We start from the raw sequence: 21746 nt of genomic DNA, 5'->3' as shown, positions 1-21746 counted from the left end.
ACTAGAGTGGGAAAAACCTGAACAATACAATTAGCTCATAAGTACAGAATAAAGGGGCAGGGTTCATTGCCAGCCCGTTAAATTTCCTGTAAAGTTAAGCAACTACATCCATTTAAGTCGTTTTGGAAGTAAATGTCTCTTCTTCCTCAGTTCTAGATTGCTTACGTACCTTGGTCATAATTGAACATTTACCCTAAGCTAACTCAGATCATTTTTATGGTCATGTGTTCAGCAATCAAGATTTTCAGTGATATGATTGGAGATGTAATAAGAAATAGTTGCGTGTTTTTTAAGTCCAACCCAAGAAGAAAAATTAAATTGTGGAAAAAAATTATATCTAAGATTTTAATTTTATGTTTATAATTTTTTGATGTTTTATTTTTATTTTTGAGACCTGAACCAAAGTTGGATGCTTAACCGACTTCGCCACCCAGGCACCCATAAGGTTTTAATTTAAAAAGACCCTAAGAATTGTTTACAAAGCATTTATCTTTGGTTCTACGCCATTGAAGTTGTTTTTGAAATTCTAGTTAAGTCATAACTGAAAATATTTGACATGTTAGTTTTTCCTACTCAAAAAGGAAAGAAATATCATTCAGTTCCATCAATCGATACTAGGTAAGATGATTTATCAAAAAAAAAGATGGTAAAGAATTGTTCAATCAGTTTACAAAGTTTTGTATACATGTTTATGTTGGTTTTACCAGAAATAGATCGACAATAGGAAGTTAACTGACTCTCTGACCTAAGAGGCTTTGCTAATTTTTAGGGCTTTTAAAAGCTTAAAATATTTTACAGAAAAAGGGTCCTTGAACTAATAAACATGACAACACTCTTATATGGATATCTATTTCCTGAGTCACTTTTAATTCACTAAGCAAATAATTTGTTAGCACTTTCCTGTTTTAGGGATTATTATACAAAAAATCTGAATGAAGGACAGACAGAGATGACCGTAACAGTAACAGAAGTTGACAGCAAAGGGTTAGCTGGCCAATAGGAGACAGTTAAGTGTTAAACCAGAGAAAAAACTAGCTACCATAAACAGGCTTTTACATTTCAGACTTTCACTGATTTTGATGTTTCTGTAAACATGTGCACTACATCCTGATAAAAGCTTGAGATGGAACAGTGAGAGATGTGTACTTGAACAAGCAAACTGACAAGTAAGCTTTTTGGGGCGCCCTGTTGGCTCAGTCAGTTAAGTGTCTGACTTTGGCTTAGGTCATGATCGCACAGCTTGTGGGTTTGAGCCCCACGGGGGGCTCTGTGCTGACAGCTCAGAGCCTACAGCCTGCTTCAGATTCTGTGTCTCCCTCTCTCTCTGCCCCTCCCCTGCTAATGCTCTGTCTCTCTTTCTCTCAACAATAAATAAATAAACATGAAAAAAAAATTTAAAACCTGACAAGTAAGATTTTCAATAGAGAAGGGAAAAAAAGACTCTAAGGGAGAACATGTCCATTTTCAGAATATGCATCCCGTTCCATAACGGCAGTTATTTAAAAAGTGAAATATTAGAAGCAACCCAAATATCTTAAACAGGGGAATGGTTAAATAAGTTGTAGTTCACATACACAATGCAATAATATGGAACATTAAAAACCAGGTTTCACAAAACATTCATTTATATGAGAATGCTTGTGATATAATGCTTTGTAAAAAAAAAAAAAAAGTAAACTAATAAAACTAGAAATATAGCATATGGTCTCTTTTTGGATAGAAAAGCATATAAACCTAGAAAAAAATGACTGGAAGGAAACATATCAAAATGTCAGGTTGTTATGAGTCAAGAGTAACCTCTGGTGATTCTTCTTTTCTTCTTCATGCCATAATTTGACACAAATTCCATAATGTGGAGAAAATATCCAGAGAGCAGTCATATTTTAATTATTGACATTCATTACACGTTTTTCTAGCGTATCTACTTTAGAAATTACATATGATAAATGGTAAATAATGCCATTAAAAGAAAGCAAAGGACTGGACAAAAAAACATTTGTGTAAATCTTCATAATTGTGTAAATCTTATAAATCTTCATAAGTGTCTTCTGTGAGCTCTGCACTGCAATCTCGAGGTCGTGAATTCAAGCCCTATGTTGTGTGTAGGTATTACTAAAAAAATAAATAAAATAAAACTTAGAAAAGGAAGAAAGGAAACACTGGTCATTGTCTATGGGAAGAGATAGTCAAAACCAACATAAGATGGATGAGACTATTGCTCTGGTGGAATAACTCTTCCAAAAAAAAGATTATTTGTCATTTCTGAAGTGTGGAAGAAATACCAAAGTAATCAGAATGACCTGGGGTTTTTTGTTGCTGTCCTAACGGATAGAATGTAACTTTTTAAAAAGCTACTTAATCTAGGGGTGCCTGGGTGGCTCAGTTGGTTGCGCATCCAACTTTGGCCCAGGTCATGATCTCACGGTTTGTGGGTTCGAGCCCCGCATCGGGCTCTGTGTTGACAGCTCAGAGCCTGGGGCCTGCTTCGGGTTCTGTGTCTCCCTCTCTCTCTGCCCCTCCCCTGCTCATGCTCTGTCCTCTGTCACTCAGAAACAAAAACAAACAACAACAAAAAAGCATTAAAATATTTAAAAATAAATAAATAAAATATCAACCAGCATTCATGTCAGAGCTAGACTTGCTCATCCTTTATACCCACAGACTGGCTGGGGAGACAAGAGTTCTACAGAAATCAATGCAAGCATTCGGTGAGATTCAACGGGCTATATGGGCTTTACAATAAGAGTGCTGTATAGCTCATCATTACCTAAAATTGTGTCCTCCGCATCCCCTAGATCAGTAAAAATTACATGAATACATGTGCTCACTTCTTTTCCTCCAGAGAGACAATTTTGAAGCATTCACCAGCACAGTACGGGCCATCATCCACATCCTACAGGGGCATGGCTAAACTGTTTAGCAAAGAAATCTGTGATATCAAGAAGGAAGAGTAAAATAGATTTGCAAAAAGACCCGTGAATGACAGATAGTGGAAAACAGTCCCTGAGACCCTCTGGAGTTCCAATTCTCTACTAGAATTCTTCCACAAGTCCAGCTTGCTCCTCCATACCAAAACAAACAAACACTACTGAATCCTTATACCGTATTTCTACCCTGCAAAGGTGCACTTTCTTCACATTTCACGTTTCTGAATTCAGGATGTATCTTACAAGCAATGTGTTTGTAGTGAGTGCTGTGGTGCTCTACCCAGAAACTCTCTTCAGGGCCAAGGCACCTGTCGCCCATCTGCTGGAAATAGGGGGCGCACAGCTACAGCCCACCCCCCCACCCCCGTGCACAGCCCAGGGCTATGGGGCTCAGCCAAGGCTCCAGGCCCTCCCAGCGGGGCGTCCATACCCAAAGACCGAGCAACCCACGGACACGGAGATTCCAAGGCCCAGCTCAGTTGCCTCGCTTTAGAGTATCTCAAAGGGTCCTTCTCACTGCAGAGCTCTCGATGGGGTCACAGGAGATCTGCCAAACGCTGCTCGTTCCCTCCCAGCTGCATCTCCAAGAACAGTCTCTAGGAAACCACGAACACTTATATGCAGAAGAAAGAAATGCGTTGATCCGTAGGCACAGGTATTTTGGTTCATTTGTTAGGAGACTATTAACCCAGCATTCCAGTTTTTACAGGAGTCATTTTCATAAATATGGTTAGCCAGCCACTGCAGAGCCTGACCCAAACCTGGCAACACAAGCAAACCTGAATTTCAGGATGCTAAAGTTTAGGAGGAAGGGCTGAGATCCTGACTGGGCTACGAATACCCACGGCGCTGTGAAGCCCAGGCTGGGAGACCCGCTGGCAGTGCCCACGGATGTCTCTGTCTCGAATTCGTGCCGAGATCACACCAGAGGGCACAGTCCATACACCCCGTCAGCCCCCTTCCCTTCTTCCCGGTTGCTTCTCGTCCGCTGTGCTCTCCCGGCGTATTCTCTTCATACTGTTTCCTTAGTGGGGTGCGGGCAACAAATGAAATAGAGAGAGGGCTGAGGAGAAAAAAAATTCAAGACCAGGAATAAGAAAGGAGAATTAACCTAGGGTACAAAAAGCACTGAAGGAAATATGAGAAATTCCACCTGCGACACAATGGTAATAAATCCAAAAACCCAAAAGATACGATTTCTCAACAAAAACTTAAGCTACCAAATTTGTTCTGCCCAAAGTAGAAAACAGAAATAAGCAATTGCAGCGGAGAGAAAGAAAAGGGGATTATAGATTCCCCATTCAAAAAGCACTAGAACCAGGGCGCCGGGGCGGCTCAGTCGGTTAAGCGTCCGACTTTGGCTCAGGTCATGATCTCACATTCGTGGGTTCGAGCCCCACATCGGGCTCTGTGCTGACAGCTCAGGGCCCGGAGCCCATTTCAGATTCTGTGTCTCCCTTTCTCTCTGCCCCTCCCCCACTCGTGCTCTGTCTCTCTCTCTCTCTCTCTCTCTCAAAAATAAAAACATTTTGAGGAGGGCACTTGTTGGGATGAGCACTGGGTGTTGTATGTAAGGGATGAACCACAGGAATCTACCCCCAAAACCAAGAGCACACTGTATACACTGTATGTTAGCCGATTTGACAATAAATTATATTTAAAAAATAATAAAAACATTAAAAAAATTTTTTTTAATTTAAAAAGCACCAAATCCTGATGTGTCCGTTGCATATGATCTTTAAAGAACAGAAATTCAAACTTTCTGGCTCAGAGCCCCTCTCTATTCTTAAAAATTCTTGAGGACCTCAGAAAGGCTTTGTTTACATAAGTTAGAACTATCAATACCATACTAGAGATTAAAACATGAAGAAAAACTCATTGAAAAGGTGACATATTCATATAAATCATTTTGTGAAAAATATTTTCAACAAATTTAAAGTGAAGAATGGTATCTTTTACATTATTGTACATCCCCTTTTTTTTTTTAGAGACAGAGAGAGCAGGGGAGAGGCAGCGGGAGAGAGAGAGAGAGAAAGAGAGAGAGAGAGAGAGAGAGAATCCTAAGCAGGCTTCACACCGGCATGGAGCCCGCCAGGGAGGAGCCCAAAGCAGGGCATGATCCCACGACCGTGACATCACAACCTGAGCCAAAACCAAGAGTCAGACTGTCAATCAACTGAGCCACCTGGCGCCCCTCCTTTTTTTTTTTTTTTTTTTTTTTTTTTTTAGTGTCAGCCTCTTTGATGTCAGGCCTAAGTAAAAAAAGAAATCCAGATTCTCCTATCTGCTTCTGCATTCAATCTGTTATAATATCTTATTTTATTCGAACTACATGAAGAAAGTCTGTTCTCACACAGATATGTAGGTGGAAACGTGAATATCTTTATTATTTTTTTTTAAGTAAGCTCTACACCCAACGTGGGGTTTGAACTCACGACCTCCGGATCAAGAGACACATGCTCTACTGACTGAGCCAGCCAGGTACCCCAAGAAGAGTGTCTTTATCAGATAATTGTGGACATTCTTCTTTGATGGCACACCCAAACACGACAAGTGGTAGTTTTCTTTCTTTTTTTTTTTTTAATGTTTATCCATTTTTGTGACAGAGAGAGAGAGAGAGAGAGAGAGCACAAGCAGGGGAGGGGAGGAGAGAGGGAGAGGGAAACACAGAATGGTGAAGCAGGCTCCAGGCTCTGAGCTGTGGGTACAGAGTGCGCTCACGAACCCCGAGTCATAACCTGAGCCAAAATCAGATGCTCAACCGACTGAGCCACCCAGACACCCCGACAGGTGGTAGTTTTCCAAAAGTTAGTTGCAGTGTGGAATTCATCAAAAGCCATATTGATAAGCTTTTCATACTCCTTTACATTAAAATCCATTGGCCCATCTTGAAGTTTGAATGTATCTTTTAGTTGCGCATAATTTTGTAACATCATGCTTTGGTCATTTGGAAAATATTAGTTCACTGATTCATGTGAATCTTCCAAATGTTGACACTCTTTACTACACAATATTTTTAAAACCACATCCATTAATATCACCCCTCCATCTCATCAGAAAAGCCTTTTAATTATTGGGAAGCTATTAAGCTCATGGTGGCAGACACAATTTACTAATTGCAAAATGCTAATTTTTACTGAAAGCTCATATTTTATCACTAGCAACAAATATTGCCCTTTGTTTTCTCTAGGCGACAGGCTCACTTTGTTGATTTGCAAGAAAACATCTGCCAAATATCCAAATCTGAATACCCAAATCTGAATAACTGTATTTGACCATTGGTTATTCTTTTTTTTTAAATTTTTTCAATCTTTATTTATTTTTGAAAGAGAGAGACAGAGTGAGAGTGGGGGAGGGGCAGAGAGAGAGAGGGAGACACAGAATCTGAAGCAGACTCCAGGCTCTGAGCTGTTAGCACAGAGCCCGATGCGTGCCTCGAACCCACAAACGGCGAGATCACGACCTGAGCTGAAATCAAGTCAGACACTTAACCAACTGAGCCACCCAGGTGCCCCTTTTTAAGAACATTTTTAAGTGAAACTGACTTCTGTGTGTGTGACCACATGGGGATGTAGAATATGACTCCCTGTGCAATTTAATGACCTCGTTCGATTCCTACCAACACACCAGCAAACTCGCTATTGCCTTTGTAAATTCAGCGCCAATGTCAACTTTTGAAAGGTAATATATAAATTCCATGTTTCACTTATAATTTTCACAGAGCAGGGTTTCATAACGGGAGATAATTATCTTAAAGATCACGTGGAAATAGACGTTTCCAATAATGGTCACGAAAATGGTGAAGAAGTGTAGGAGATCGTTGCTTTGGGTCTGAAGAACTTACTGCTCTAGGGACTGCTGTCCCACCATAAACAACTAGAAAAGCAGTTGTAAACTAAACTGTTTTTCAGACATTGGACAACAGACTACAATCAGGCTCTGATTCCTAAGAGAAGGAAAACAAATGAGGTGAGCCCAGCCCTGGATTATTACCTGGAGACAGTTTCCAGGATACAGCACAGGTACAGGAAACCTAAACAGGGCCAAGTTGTCTCACTGAGATCAGGAAAAAGTGCTGGCAGATTGAGGAAGCTACATTTGTGGGGCAGAGCACCAGAGACGAGAGAGGTGTCCAGGGGGAGAGCTCGAGAGATCTGCAGAGGGGACCCTTCAAATCATTGGCAGATCAAATCCTGATCTGCGTATGTTTGGATTTAAAAAAAGATTTTTTTTAATGTTTACTTTTAGAGAGAGAGAGTGTGTGAGTGGGGGAGCCGAGAGAAAGGGAGACACAGAATCCAAAACAGGCTCCAGGCTCTGAGCCGTCAGCCCAAATCCCAATGTGGGGCTCGAACTCACAGAGTAGGAGATCATGACCTAATCCGCAGTCAGACGCTTAACCAACCGAGCCACCCAGGTGCCCCTGCTCTGCATATGTTTGGATGAAACTCCCAAGACTGAGTAAGAACCACCATAAAGCAGTGGGCCATGCAATGCCCAGAGTCTACACAGGAATGGACATTTTCCAGACACAGAATAAAATCTTCAGAAAGGAATCACCCAAGTTGTGTGCCTAAATTATCCTAGACTGAAGACTGCTTTGATTCACCCTAACACAGCAGAAAAGCAAGCCTCAAAAGGATCGCACTAATTCTAAGTAACTTAACTGCCCGTCAGATCACAGGCTTGTATTTTTGAAGGAATACAACAAAATCCCACACCCAACAGCATAAAAATCCAGCGTCCTGAGATCCAAACACAATTGCCAGACATGCAGAAAACATAATCCATATCCAGGAGAAAAACCAATCAATATAAAATCACCTAGAAATGACAGAGATGATGAAATGGGAGAGCTTCTAAACCAGCAATTATAAATATCTTCTAGATACTCAAGAATCCAGAGGAAAACATAAACACAATAAAAAGAGAAATGGAAGAAAACAAGACCCAAATGGAACTTCTAGAGATGAAAAACACAATATCTTAAATTAACAAAAAAGTATACACAGCATGAGTGACCAGTAGAACAATATCAAGCAGTCTAGCGTATCTGTAATTGGGGCCTCAGGAAGTCACAGTTGGGGGGGGGGTGGATATTTCAAGAAACAATGGGCAGAATGTTTCTAAATTTGATGAAGACTAGAAATCACACAGATCCAAGAAGCTCATGAACCCAGGAGAAAACCACACCAAAGCCTAACATAATCAAGTGAGACACAGCGATAAAGGAATATTTTAAAGCTGCCCTCCCAGAAGTCATTACATAAAGAGCAAAGAAAAGAATGACTGCAGAGTTCCTGTTAGAAATCACACAAGCTAGAAGACAAAGGAACAACATTTTTCAAGTATTGAAGGAAAAAACTGCCAGCCTAGAATTCTACACTCAGCAACAGTATCCATTAAAAATGGAAATGAACTAAAGATTATTTTTCGACAAAAAAAAAATGTTGAAAAGATTTATCAGCAAGCCTGCACTACAAGAAATGCTGAAGTTCTTCAAATGGAAGAAAAATAAAGCAAAAGAACTAAGAATAGTACAGAAATGCTGAACATGTGGATAAAATATAAAAGATGTTTCCTAATTTTTTAACATCTCTAAAAAAAAAAAGGCAACAGAGAAACAAAAGCAAAAATGAACTACGGGGACCTCATCGAGATAAAAAAAGTTTCTGCACAGTGAAGGAAACAATCAACAAACCTAAAAGGCAACTGACGGAATGGGAGAAGATATTTGCAAATGACATATCTGATAAAGGATTAGTATCCAAAATCTATAAAGAACTCATCAAACTCAACACCCCAAAAATAAATTATCCAGTTAAGAAATGGGCAGAAGACATGAAGAGACATTTTTCCAAAGAAGACATCCCGAAGGCTAACAGACACATGAAAAGATGCTCAACTCATCATCAGGAAAATATAAATCAAAACCATGTTGAGATACCACCTCCCGCCTGTCAGAATGGCTAAAATGAACAACACAATAAATAGCAAGTGTTGGCGAGGATGCAGAAAAAGGGGAACCTTCTTGCTCTGTTGGTGGGAATGCAAACTGGTGCAGCCACTCTGGAGAACAGTATGGAAGTTTGTCAGAAAGTTAAAATAGAGCTACCCTACGATCCAGAAATTGCACTACTAGGTACTTATCCAACGGATACAAAAATGCTGATTCAAAGAGGTACATGCACCCCAATGTTTACAGTAGCATTATCAACAATGGCCAAACTGTGGAAAGAGCCCAAATGTCCATTGACTGATGAATGGATAAAGAAGATGTGCTATATATATATATATATATATATATATATATATATATATATAGGAATATTACTCAGCCACCAAAAAGAATGAAATCTTGCCGTCTGCAATGATGTGGATGGAGGCTAGAGTATTACCCTAAACAAAACAAGTCAGTCAGAGAAAGACAAATACCATACGATTTCACTCATACACGGAATTTAAGAAACAAAACAGATGAACATATGGGAGGGGGGGAAAGAAAAAGAAAAAAGAAAGAGGGAAACAAACCACAAGAGACTCTTAAAGGTAGAGAACAAACGGAGGGTTGCTGGAGGGAGGGAGGTGGGGAATGGTCTAGGTGGGTGATGGGTATTAGGAGGACACTTGTTATCATGAGCACTGGGTACTGTATGTAAGTGATGAATCACTGAATTCTACTCCAGAAACCAATGTTGCATTGTATGTTATCTACCTAGAATATAAATGAAAATCTGAAAAGAAAATAAATAAGTAAAAGAAAGGCAACAAACTATTTACATCGATAATTGCATTAAATATAAATTGCCTAAACAGCATACTTGAAAAGTAGAGATTTTCAGGTGGACTTAAAAAAAGCCCCAAGGCCCAATTATATGATGTCCACAAGAATCCTAGTTTAAGTATAAAAACACAAATAAGTTAAAGGTGAAAGGATACATGCATGCCACCACTAATAAAAAGAAATTGGGAATGGCTATATTAACATCAGACAAAGTGAACTTTGGAATAGGGAATATTATTAAGGAGAAAGAGGGATATTTTATGATGATAAAGATGTTGAAGTATTGAGACGACATGCAATCCTAAATGTACATGTATCTAATAACATAGCATCAAAATACATAAGCAAAAACTGTTAGAATTGAAAAGTAAACAAGTCAACAATTATAGGTAGAGATTTCCCTATATTACTATCAGTAATTGATAGAATAAGTGGACAGAAAATCAGTACGAATACAAGAGGCTTGAACATTACCCAACTAACATGAGCCAATCAAAATTTAGAGAATGCTGTAGCCTGAACTTCAGAATGCATACATGCTCTTTTACTTAATTTTTCACGTGAGCTCTACACCCAACACGGGGCTTGAACTCATGGCCCTGAGATCAAGAGTCACACGCTCTACCAAGAGAGCCAGATAGATACCCCTATACACGTGCTCTTTTAAAGTCCAATTGGAATATGCACTAAGACAGATCATATTCTGGGACATTAAACATGTCTCAATAAATTCAAAACAATTAAAACCATACAATGTATATTTTCTGATAACAAACTAAAGTAGGAATCAGGAACAGAAAAATAACTAGCAAAATCCCCAAATAACGGAAATTAAATACACTTATAAATAACTCATAGAGTCAGAGAAGAAATCACAAGTGAAATTAGAAAGTATTTCAGGGGCGCTGGGGAGGCTCAGTTGGTTAAGCATCCGACTTCGCCTCAGGTCACAATCTCACAGTCTGTGAGCTCGAGCCCCACATCAGGCTCTGCGCCAACAGCTCAGAGCCTGGAGCCCACTTCAGATTCTGTGTCTCCCTCTCTCTCTGCCCCTCCCCACTCACTCTCTGTCTCTCTCTCAAAAATAAAATGAAAACATACAAAAAAATTTTTTTGAAGTATTTCAAACTGAATGAAAATGAAAACACAAGACATAAAAATGCAGAAATCTGCAGGCCTTGATAGATTCACTGGAGAAGTTACCAAATTTTTAAAGAAGCATTATCACAAATTTGGGACAGTTTCTGCCAGAAATGGAAAAGGAAGGAACGCTTCCCACCTCATTTTATGAGGCCAGCATTCCCCTGATACCAAAACCAAAGACAGTACAGAAAAAGAAAATAATAAACCAGTATCTCTCATAAACTTCAGACACAAAATTCCTTAACAAAATGTCGGTAAATGGAACTCAACAATGTGTAAAAAGAATCACGTACCTTAATGAAGTGCTATGTAAGGCTGTGTTTCAACATCCAGGAATCAATCAATGTAATCCACCATACCAATCAGCTAAAGAAGAAAAAGCATGTGACTTAATTGACAAAGAGAAAAAAAGCATTTGACAAAATCCAACACCCAAAGCCAAAGGACAGCAAACTTGGAAAAAGAGCATTTACCAAAAAACTACAGCTAATATCATATTAAATGGCGAAAGACTGAATGGTTCCCCATTCGGTTGGAGAAAGAACCCAAATGTATGCTAACTAATAAACGGATAAATAAATTGTGGTACAATCCATTCAAAGGAGTACTATTCTGCAATAAAAAAGGAACAAATAGCTAAGACAAGCAACAACATGCAAAAGTTATAAAACATTGTGCTAGGTGAAATATCCTGGACACAAAATACCATAATACTGCATGATTCCATCCACATGAATTTTTAAAGTTTTTTTTTAATGTTTACTTATTTTTGAGAGGGAGAGAGACAGAGCATGAGTGTGGGAGGGGCAGAGAGAGAGGGAGACACAGAATCGGAAGCAGGCTCCAGGCTCTGACTCCAGGCTCTGAGCTGTCAACACAGAGCTGGATGCGGGGCTCAAACTCACCAACTGTGAGATCATGACCTGAGCCGACGTTGGACGCTTAACAGGCTGAGCCACCCAGGTGCCCATGCACATGAATTCTTAAACAGTTAAAACAATAGTGATAGAAAGCAGATCAGTGATTGCCAGGAGCTGGGGTTTGGGCTGACAATTGAATACAAAGGGGCAGGAAGAAATTTCTGGAGGCGGGGGCGGGGGGGGGGGGGGAGGATGGAAATATTACATATCATGAAAAGGTAGAAGAGACACTTCTAGAACCTCCCTAAACTCCCTATCATCTGATATATTCCACACTCCGACCGCACTTAACAAGCACTACCATTCTTTTCTCTTGTCTGAATCACCACACCCAAAAGTATACACACTTCACCAGTATTTGGAGGAAGGCCCTATTTGTGACAATAGCTGCTACAGTCCACAGCACCCAAAAGGAGGGACAAACATTGCGAGTTGGCAATGGCAGTGGTCATGAGAAAAGCTGGCTACAAACAGCCCCCAAGTGTTAGAAAAATCTATCAAGACACATTTATATGCTGTATTTCACCAATTTTAAGATGCTCTTTTTTTAATATACATACACATTTTAACTTCTCTGAAACAGGGACGCATCACCTTTCAGTTCCTGACACCATGCCATTAAAATTGGGTGTGCTTCTTTTTCTTAGTGGTAGATTTCTTGTAATGGTGAACCTGAGAGTTGACGGCTTCCACAGTGTCCATAAACTGCAGAATGGCTGGGCAGCGGACGCACAGGGTTCTGCTGTGGCTGACAAGGGTAAGATAGCAGAGATGGGAGCCACGGCAGAATCAAGACTGGAAGCCACGTCCTGGGCCGGAGTCTCCATGTCACGTATGGAATCATCAGCCCTGTCGCCGCCTATTTCTGTCCCCGGTTAAGGCCAAGGGGGATACCCTGGCAGACGGTGCCAACAGACTTCGGAACAGGAAGTCGCTACTAGGAGTGGCTGGAAGAGATAGTGGTCGGGCAAGGTAACAAGAGCAGGTCGCCTCTCCAGCAGGTGGCATCACAAACAGAAAAGACAGATACAATGGACTTGGGCCTGGCTTACTCAAGGAAGAGCGGGGTCAGCTAAGTGCACTGTGAAATTCAGTTAACTAAGGACCTTGTTACTGTGCTGCTAGTGGACTAGGGAACAGAGGCTCAGTACTTTAATTACTGAATCCTTCTGGACTTCAATTTCTTCATCTGGAAAATGGGGAATAATAGTAATACCTACCTGAAAGAATTAGTGTGTTGGTTCAAAAGAGTTAAAGGCTAAAAACAGGGCCGGGCATATGTAAGTACTCAATGCTTTTACGTTACCATTATGGTCATTTTCGTAAATATTTTATTTTTTTTGAAAGAGAGAGAGAGAGTAAGGTAGGGGCAGAAAGAGAAGGAGAGAGAGAATCCCAAACAGGCTCCTCACTGCCAAGGCAGCGCCCGATGTGGGGCTCAAACTCACAAACTGTGAAATCATGACCTGAGCTGAAATCAAGAGTCAGATACTTAACTGATTGAGACACCCAGGTGCCCCTCCATAACTATCTGAAAATGCATCCATTCACTTATTCATTCTTTCAACATTTGTTTAGCAGTTAGGATGCTAAAATCTGAAGAGTGTCTTGTTCGCTACTGTTCGTTATGTCTTATTAATTCGTTTAGCGATGGCCGGTAGCAAATGCCAATTCCTCCTGATTCTTACCGATCTTCCTCAATATATTTATTTCTGTTTCGTCCTCCTGCCAGTCAGGCAACTGATCGAACACAGGGCCAGAGGTTTTTACTCTTTACATTCAAACCAATACTACTGACTCATCATAAAATATACAGTGTCAACAATGACTTAGAAAGATACTTAAGACTGAAGAAAGAAAAATCGAAAATGGCTTTGTCACATAAGGAGGTGTGCCTGTAGGTCAGTCAGTTGCAAAATAAAAATAATACTTCACTGGCAAAGATTTGGAGAGAAACAAATGAGATGATGGATGTCAAAAGGCATAAACTTATTATGATGAATAGACTCTTAATCATAATAGGTTTTTGTTATCCAAAGTAACATATACTCCTGAAACTGATGTTATTTGTCAATTATATCTCATTTTTAAATTCTATTTATTTATTCAAATTTAAATCCAAGTTAGTTAACATATAGTATAACACTGATTTCAGGAATAGAAATCATTTAGTGATTCATTTACATATAACACCCAATGCTCACCTCCTTAATGCCTCTCACCCATTTAGCCCATCTCCCTGGATAAAATGTAGTGATTAAATGTATTTACTTAGTAACTTCCTACTAAAAAGTCCCCATGTTTAATTTTCCAAATTCCTGAGAGAAACAAGGGACAGAAACGATATATTACCCTGAGTTTATATACGAGTTGTTACTGTATTGATGACATTGTCCAAGATGTATAAATGGGCACTCATGCTAAATCTAGAATCTGTACTTCCTATTTCCCAAATTTGTGTTTCTCCCCTTGGATACTATGCCTCTCAACCTTTCAGAAGAAAAAGACATACACAAATACTAGAGGTTTCTCAATCCTGGCTGCTCATTAGAATCATCTGGAAGCTTCAGAAAAACACTAATGCCCAGGCTTGACCCCAGACCCATTACATCAGAATCTCTGAATGTGGGGTCCAGACATCGGTCATTCTAAGAGTTTCCCAAGGGATTCTTACGTGTATCCAATGTTGAGAATCACTAGTAAAGAATTAAATATCAGCTATGCAATTTGAAAAGCACATGTGTACCCTTTCCAATGTCAGCTTTTCTCCTGAAACGGTTCTGTTGAGTACGTATTCCATACAAGGCATAGCACTAAGTGTTGACTGTCATGGCATCCTTTTTTCTGGATCCCCATACCCTTTATTTGTACTTTTCTTGTGGCTAATAGTCGGCCTTGTTGTAGTTATTTTTGTACTTATTTAAACCATCTTTTAGAATATCCCTTTCTTGGGGTGCCTGCCTGGTTCTGTTGGAAGAGCATGTGGCTCTTGGTCTTGGGGTCATGAGTTCGAGCCCCACGTTGGGTATAGAGATTACTAAAAAAACTAATAAACTTTAGAATATCCCTTTCTTGAAGAGAAGAACTATGACAGTGCCCTTTAATGGGAGTCCTCTGCTAGGTGTTTTAGTTGCCCACTCTTATCATTTCACCTTGGAATGGCCCTGTATCTCACCATCGCAGCCCTCCCTCCTGCCATGTACCTCCTCTCTGACTATCACACCTATTTTCTTTTCCTGTATTCGGCTCTCACCTCTACATACTTTACTTTTGTTCTCATGCAATTCAAGTTTATGTATTTATTTTGAGAGAGAACACAAGCAGACAGGGGCAGAGAGAGAGAGAGAGAGAGAGAGAGAGAGAGAGAGAGAGAACCCCAAGCAGGCTCCATGCTGTCAGCACAGAGGCTAACACGGGCTCAATCCCACAAACGATGAGATCATGACCTGAACTGAAATCAAGAGTTGGACACTTAAGCAACTGAGCCACCCAGGCACCCCCATTTGTCTTCATTCTTTCAAATGTTTTATCCCCCAAATGTTACTTGAACAGACCTACTATTCTTCCTCTCCCTCCATAGCTCTTCCCTGGCATTTTTACCCTTTCCCACTTCCTCATCCCCTCTCCCTATCACTTAACCACCTGTCTTCTAAATTCCCTCTAGGGGGTATTAACCCTATTCAAAGGTATCTGTTGCCCATGGAATGGATTTGGGGTGCTCAGGAGCATTGCTTCTGGTCATTTCTGGTGAGGTGCTCAATTAACACTAGAACAATGAAAAGTATAGCAGCTGGCGGAGGAGAACCTAATCATTCCATACTGGGCAGGCGGGGTGGAGGACAGGTGGAATGTTAAGTAGAAGAGGTAAGCCAAGAGCTTATTCATGGATCCAGCAAATTCATGGATCCAGCCAAGAGGAAACCAGTTAGAGTCAGGGACAGATAGAGAAGTAACATAGGTAACAAAGTGCAGAGATCAGAGTCCATGAGCAAGACAGTCAGATGAATATATTATTTACAGCTTCCTAGTTGCTCTTCACACTTCTTTTTGCTGTACTGTCTTAAAGTGTTCACACTTGAATGGTTTCTGACTCTGCTCTCTATAAACCTTGCCCATGAGGGTTACTAGATTGGGGCTTTGCAGGGTAAAAGGGGTGAAAATGGCTATAAAACTATAGTCCTTACAGTAGGGTGGTAGACTGATATGTTAATTTCTTACGTGCGGTTCCTATTAACAGGGCTAGGGTGAAAATACCTGCCATGAGACGGTAATGTCAGGTGTTATGGGGGGGAGGACTGAGCCAGGCAAAAGTGTTGACTCAGAGAGGTAGAAGCAGAGGTAATCCTAAGGGTAAGCGAAAGTTGTTGTAAAGAGAAACAAGAAGTTCATGCCCATAAGCCAAGCATGAGTTCAGAGGGACAAGTATATGCCTATAAACAGGAGGTAGGGCAAGGGATCAAGAGCCAAAGGCATTAGAAATATTTTCCTCAAGCAGACTGCAATCATGAAATAACATTTGGCATTCTAAGCTGTGCACAATGCGTCAGAGTAGAAATTCATTTACATTGAGAATTGGACTCATGTGTTAGGGGTGCCTGGCCAGTTTAAGGACACAAAGTCAGGTTAATCTCTTCCAAAAGGTCCCTTCCATCAAACAGGATAGGCCCAGAGCTGCCCATCTGGGTATTCTTGATGGAAATGGAGTTGCTCTCTGGGGTGTGTAGGAATATCCTTTGAGCATCCTTCAATCTGAGCCCTTCCTACTGGGCCAAAGTTGGAACTATTCTTGGAATAGTTCTTGAACTATTCTACATCATCCTCACTAATCACTTCTTTGGGGGTCCATGTACAATTGCTGGGATGAGTCTTTCGGAGTATGGAATAGAGAACAGGTGCTAAAATTGGAGGCAGAAATGTATAAATAGGGGAACTGAATATGGGAGGCAACCAGAGTTATGAACTTTGTCGTTACAAAGGGGTCCAGACTCTATGACAAGGACAGATGAGGAGGGCAGTAGAAGGACAGGCAGGACATCTCCCATCTGAATCATTCACCTTGCTATTTGGTAGTTATTGACTATGGCCTTTATTATAATGTCCCTTGTGATGCTAGAGGGTGTCCTGTAGGCTGAGCAGCCTGAGCTACTACATAGATTTGACCAGTAGCTGGGCTCACAGAGGTTCAGGATAATAGCCGGAAGAGGTGGTGGTAAAGCAATAAATACCACCAAAGGGGGCATTCAGGGGAGATGTGTTCAGAGAGCTATTATATATAAATTCAGAGGTTATTTGTGGACTACTCACTTATCTGTTCATCTTTGCCACCACTAAGGTGTACAAAGAGTGCCACCTCCACAGCCTCCTCTGGAAATTATTATCCTCAATAAATTCTGTAGCTGCCTAAGAATATCTGGGCACTAGAGCATGGTGACTTCCAAACAGTCCCAGGAGAGTCATTAATGCAGATGGTATTTTAGAGCCCATTGTGTCAAAAGACATAAGGTTTTTGAGCACAGTCCTGCCCTGACCTCCCCTGAATGGAGGATGTGGGGGTTGCAGGATCCATTCAGGGGCCAAGGCCCTTCTCCCTCAGCAGCAACTTGGTAAAGTTGAGTGATGGCTCAACTTGGCCTTGCTTCAACAACCCTCCCATCTCCAAAGGTCAGTAACATCACCCTCTGAGCAAACGAAGACATGGCACGATTATGTAACTTGCCCACAGTCCCACAGCTATGAGCAGAGGACCTAGAATTTGAACCCATTTCTGCCTTACGTCAAAGTGCATGATCTTACCAACTAAGTTAGCACCGCCTCAAGGTAGAAAGCCCAGCTATGCTAGAAATCAATATAAATCCAATTATTTCCAGTAAACAGGTATTTCTTGAAGTGCCTGGAAAAAGATGCTTTTGTTGTTGTTGCTTCTTTGTTTTTATTTTTCATCAATGGCCAAACCTGCTTTTGGTAACGAAACGATGACTTTCTCAAAGTGGCTGGCTTTATCCTCACTCAAGGCTCATTCCAGGACGTAGGAGACAGGAGAACACCAATAAATGTGTCAAAATAATCATTTAAATCAGAGAAAGAATTAGTCTCAGTAGGAGGCTGGAATCCCAGAATCTTTAAAACTAATATAACCATGTTATAGAAATTTGGAAAACAGAGAAAATGAAAGCATACATAAATCCACCTCTACCACAATCATTGTTACCATTTCATACAACTTTTACACATATTTTATATGCATATTCAGATTTTGTAATAATTGTGTGCATATTTTATACCCTGCATAATTAACATACAACGTTATATTAGTTTCAGGTGTACGATAGACTGATTCAACAATTCTATACATTACTCAGTCCTCGTAAAGGGAGCTCTTAACCCCCTTCACTTTTTTCACCCATCCCTCCACCCACCTCCCCTCTGGTAACCCTCAGTTTGTTCTACTACATTCTCTGGTTTGTCTCTTTTTTGCTGTTCATTTGTTTGGTTTCTTAAATTCCACGTGAGTGGAATCATATGGTATTTGTCTTTCTCGGACTGACTTCTTTCACTCAGCATCATACCTTCTAGCTCCATCCATGCTGCTGCAAATGGCAAGATCTCATTCTTTTTTTATAGCTGAGTAGTATTTATTGTGTATATGTACCACATCTTCTTTATCCATTCACCTATTGATGGACGCGTGGGCTGCTTCTATAATTTGGCTATTGTAAATAATGCAATAAACATAGAGGTACAAATACCTTTTCAAATTAGTGTTTTGTGATTCTTAGGGGAAGTACCTGGTAGTGGAATTGCTGGATCACATGGTAATTTTCTTTTTTTCTTTTTTTATATTTTATTTATTTTTGAGACAGAGAGAGCATGGGCAGGGGAGGGGCAGAGAGAGAGAGAAGGGGAGAGAGAGTCTAAAGTGGGCTCTGTGCTGACAGCAGTGAGCCTGATGGAGGGCTCAGACTCATGAACCATGAGATCACGACCTACGCCAAAGTCAGATGCTCAACCAACTGAGCCACCCAGGTGCCCTGGTAATTCTATTTTTCATTTTTTGAGGAACCTCCATATTGTTTTCCACAGTGGCTCTACCCTGCATTTCCAGGATCCTGCCTTTTTTTCTTTAATATTTCGTCATATGCACTTTTCCATTTTGATTAATAACCTTCCTAACAATTTAGTTAGTTAGCTTTGTAACATTTCATTAAGCGGGCTATAACAAAATTTGCCCAAATCATTTCCTATTGTTGGATATTTAGGTCATTGCAAGTTTTTGCTATTATAAATTATTCTGCAGTGAACATCTTTATGCAAATAAAATTTTATTGGCATAGAGTGTTTAGATTCTTTACTTCTTCTTATATTCACTACCACTCTATGCCACTTAAGCCTCACATTCCTCAATTAATAGGTTAACATGTTAGCCAGTCTCCCCTTCTTCCAATCTATCCTGAGTAACGCTAAGAGATTAAATTCCCTAAAATACCATTTTCATCATGTCACTTTCTTACTTAAGAATCTGTATTTGCCTGTCTTCCATGTGGTGTGATTGGATCACTGTATTAGAACCCCTTACAGACCAAAATGTGAGGCGTGTTGGGCCCCCAAAGGCTAACCAGAAGAAACCAGGAAATTAACTGGAGACGATGGGACTAGATTCACGATGTATCAACACAGGAACAATACTGGGTCCCTAAACGCATGTCAGTGTCCACTGCAGCGAGGAAAACTTGGGTCCAGTTAAAGTTGGACCCACTCAGAAGATCTTACTCAGTAAGGACACGGCACTGATGGTCACCGAGGGGTGGTAACACACACAGTCAAGTGGAACCAGAAATCAAAGTTCAAAAGAGGTTTATCCAGGTTGAACCAGACTTAGTGGAGTGAGCAGCGTCAGACACCCTGGAGCATAGGAACCAGCATACATTGGGCAGGGGATCAGAGCCCAGCCAAACAGGTCTTGGTTTGTGGCATGGTTCCAGAAGTACCAGATTACTAGAGTGCAAACAAGGAACCAGGGGAGAATCCCAGTTGTATAAACCGGGCCCTTGTAAGGGATGGCAGGGAAGGCTGTGCAAGAAGCAGGCAGGCTTGTGCGCAATCAGGTTTGGGGGAGGCAGGGGGAGATCACCGCATTAGATGTCTGGTTGACAGCAGCAGACTGCGTCTGGAACTAGGGGACCTGGGTTCTTAACGTACCACCCGTGGACTGAGAAAATCTATTACCAGACTGTGAAGACTTAGCCTGCCGTTGCAAGCGCCGACCATCCACAGCTGGCAGAGACTGACCTCCAGAAAGCGACTCCAACCAAAACCCAAATAAGTAAAAACACATACCTGTGTACAGATAACCGATGCATATGTATGGTACAATCCGCTAACCTTTTAGCACTCCTCTCTTTTGGCCTGAAGGCATTATCGTTGTTTAAGAGGCACTACAATGCCCTATCCACTTCACGTCAACAACACCTTAACATAAATTGCCTATTTTTCCACACATTAAGAATTAGCTGGAAGCCGATTTGGGTTGCGGGCAAGAAGGAGGCAAGAGGAATTCAGAGCTGGCACTGGACTATTAGCCATTGTATTGGCCAGAGCGGTTCTCCAAAGAAGCAGAACAGCAGCCTAAATAAATACACAGAGAGATTTATTTTCAGGAAATGGCTCATGGAGGCTGGCAAGTCCAAAAGCTGCAGGCAGGCCAACAGGCTGGACCCCGGGAAGACCTGATGCTGCAGTCGATGCAAAGGCAGCCCGGAGGTAGAATCTGGGGAACCTCAGCCAGTCTCTCTTAAGGCCCCCATCTGATTGGATGAGGCCCAAACATTACGGAGGGCACCTGCTTTACTCAAAACTCTGCTGACTTAAATGCTAGTCTCACAGAACAAACCACCTCTAAACTGGTGCTGGACCAAACGACTGGGTGCCATGGCCCGGCCGATCTAAAATGAATTGTTACAGCCCCTGAAACAAATCCAGGCCACTCAACTCCTGAGTATGGGAGAAAGATAAATGCATCTTCTCCCAATTATTCCAAGATTATGTGACCAGCCCCCAATTTCTCATTCTTATGTTTAAGTACTTATTTGTCATGGATCCTAAATACAACCCTCCTCTTGCGGAGTCCGGTCAGCTCTGCCTCTTTCTTGCTCGCTGGCACTCATCCCTAGATCACGGCCACTCCTGCTGCCACGAATCCCAATTTCTCGGCCTATGCAGACCCCTCACTTCCTTCAAGAACAAGTTCACGACGGTGCTTCTCTCCCAGGATTTCTGTCACATGTGCGCTCAGACCTCAGGTGGCATTTCCCCTCTGACTAAATCTGAAAGAAAAGATATAATCAGGCATCAAAAAAAAAAAGCCATGGAAGAATGAAATATGGAGCTAGGATTGTTCCCTCTACATATTAGCTAATCTGAAAGGCTAGCTGCGCAAGGAAATGCATTTGAGAGAGCCGTTCTCCGCCTCTTCACGACACGGCAGCATCTTTCCAAGGTCAACGACACTCACATACAGCTGAGTCCTGCTTCCTTTAAACTCTTCAGTGTTGTATCAGCCAAATTAAGAACAGGTAATAATATAGAGTTGATTTTTTTACCAAGGTAAAATTTACTTGCCGTTGAACGTATAGATCTTAAGTGCGTGATGAAATGAGCTCCCATGAATCCACACACGTGTGTAAACACCCCTTCTGTCACTACAGCTCTTTCCTCATGGACTTGGCTTTTTAAATAGCCTCTCTTTTCTTTCTCTTTCTTTTTTGTAAATAATAGACTGGGGCGCCTGGCTGGTTCATGAAGTAGAGCATGTGACTCTTGATCTGGCAGTCGGGACTCCATGTTGGGTGTAGTTTACTTAAACGGACAAAACAAAACTATATTTTATATATATAAATATACATGACATATACGTAAAACTATATTTGGACAATATTTTATGACATATATATGAAAGTATATTATATATATAAATAC

General features: G+C 41.0%; 1 long non-coding RNA gene across 9 annotated transcripts in view; it reads right to left on the bottom strand.

Moving 5' to 3' along the window:
• Window positions 1–85: 85 nt before the first annotated feature.
• LOC144616978 (uncharacterized) overlaps window positions 86–21746 on the bottom strand; it is a 53758-nt gene continuing 32097 nt past the window's right edge. For 6 of the 9 annotated variants that reach the window (XR_014137895.1, XR_013556968.2, XR_013556976.2 and 3 more), the window contains 3 exons: window positions 12369–21094; window positions 11148–11220; window positions 86–3990 (listed from right to left, as the gene is read on the bottom strand). This is a non-coding gene — a long non-coding RNA (uncharacterized LOC144616978). The remainder of the gene's footprint in view (window positions 3991–11147; window positions 11221–12368; window positions 21095–21746) is intronic. The other 3 variants (XR_013556971.2, XR_013556969.2, XR_013556972.2) reach the window with 3 other exon arrangements.

This window comes from Panthera onca, chromosome B4, assembly GCF_046562875.1.
Source record: "Panthera onca isolate mPanOnc1 chromosome B4, mPanOnc1 haplotype 2, whole genome shotgun sequence".
NCBI lineage: Eukaryota > Metazoa > Chordata > Mammalia > Carnivora > Felidae > Panthera > Panthera onca.
This window is presented reverse-complemented; position numbering and strand designations above follow the sequence as displayed.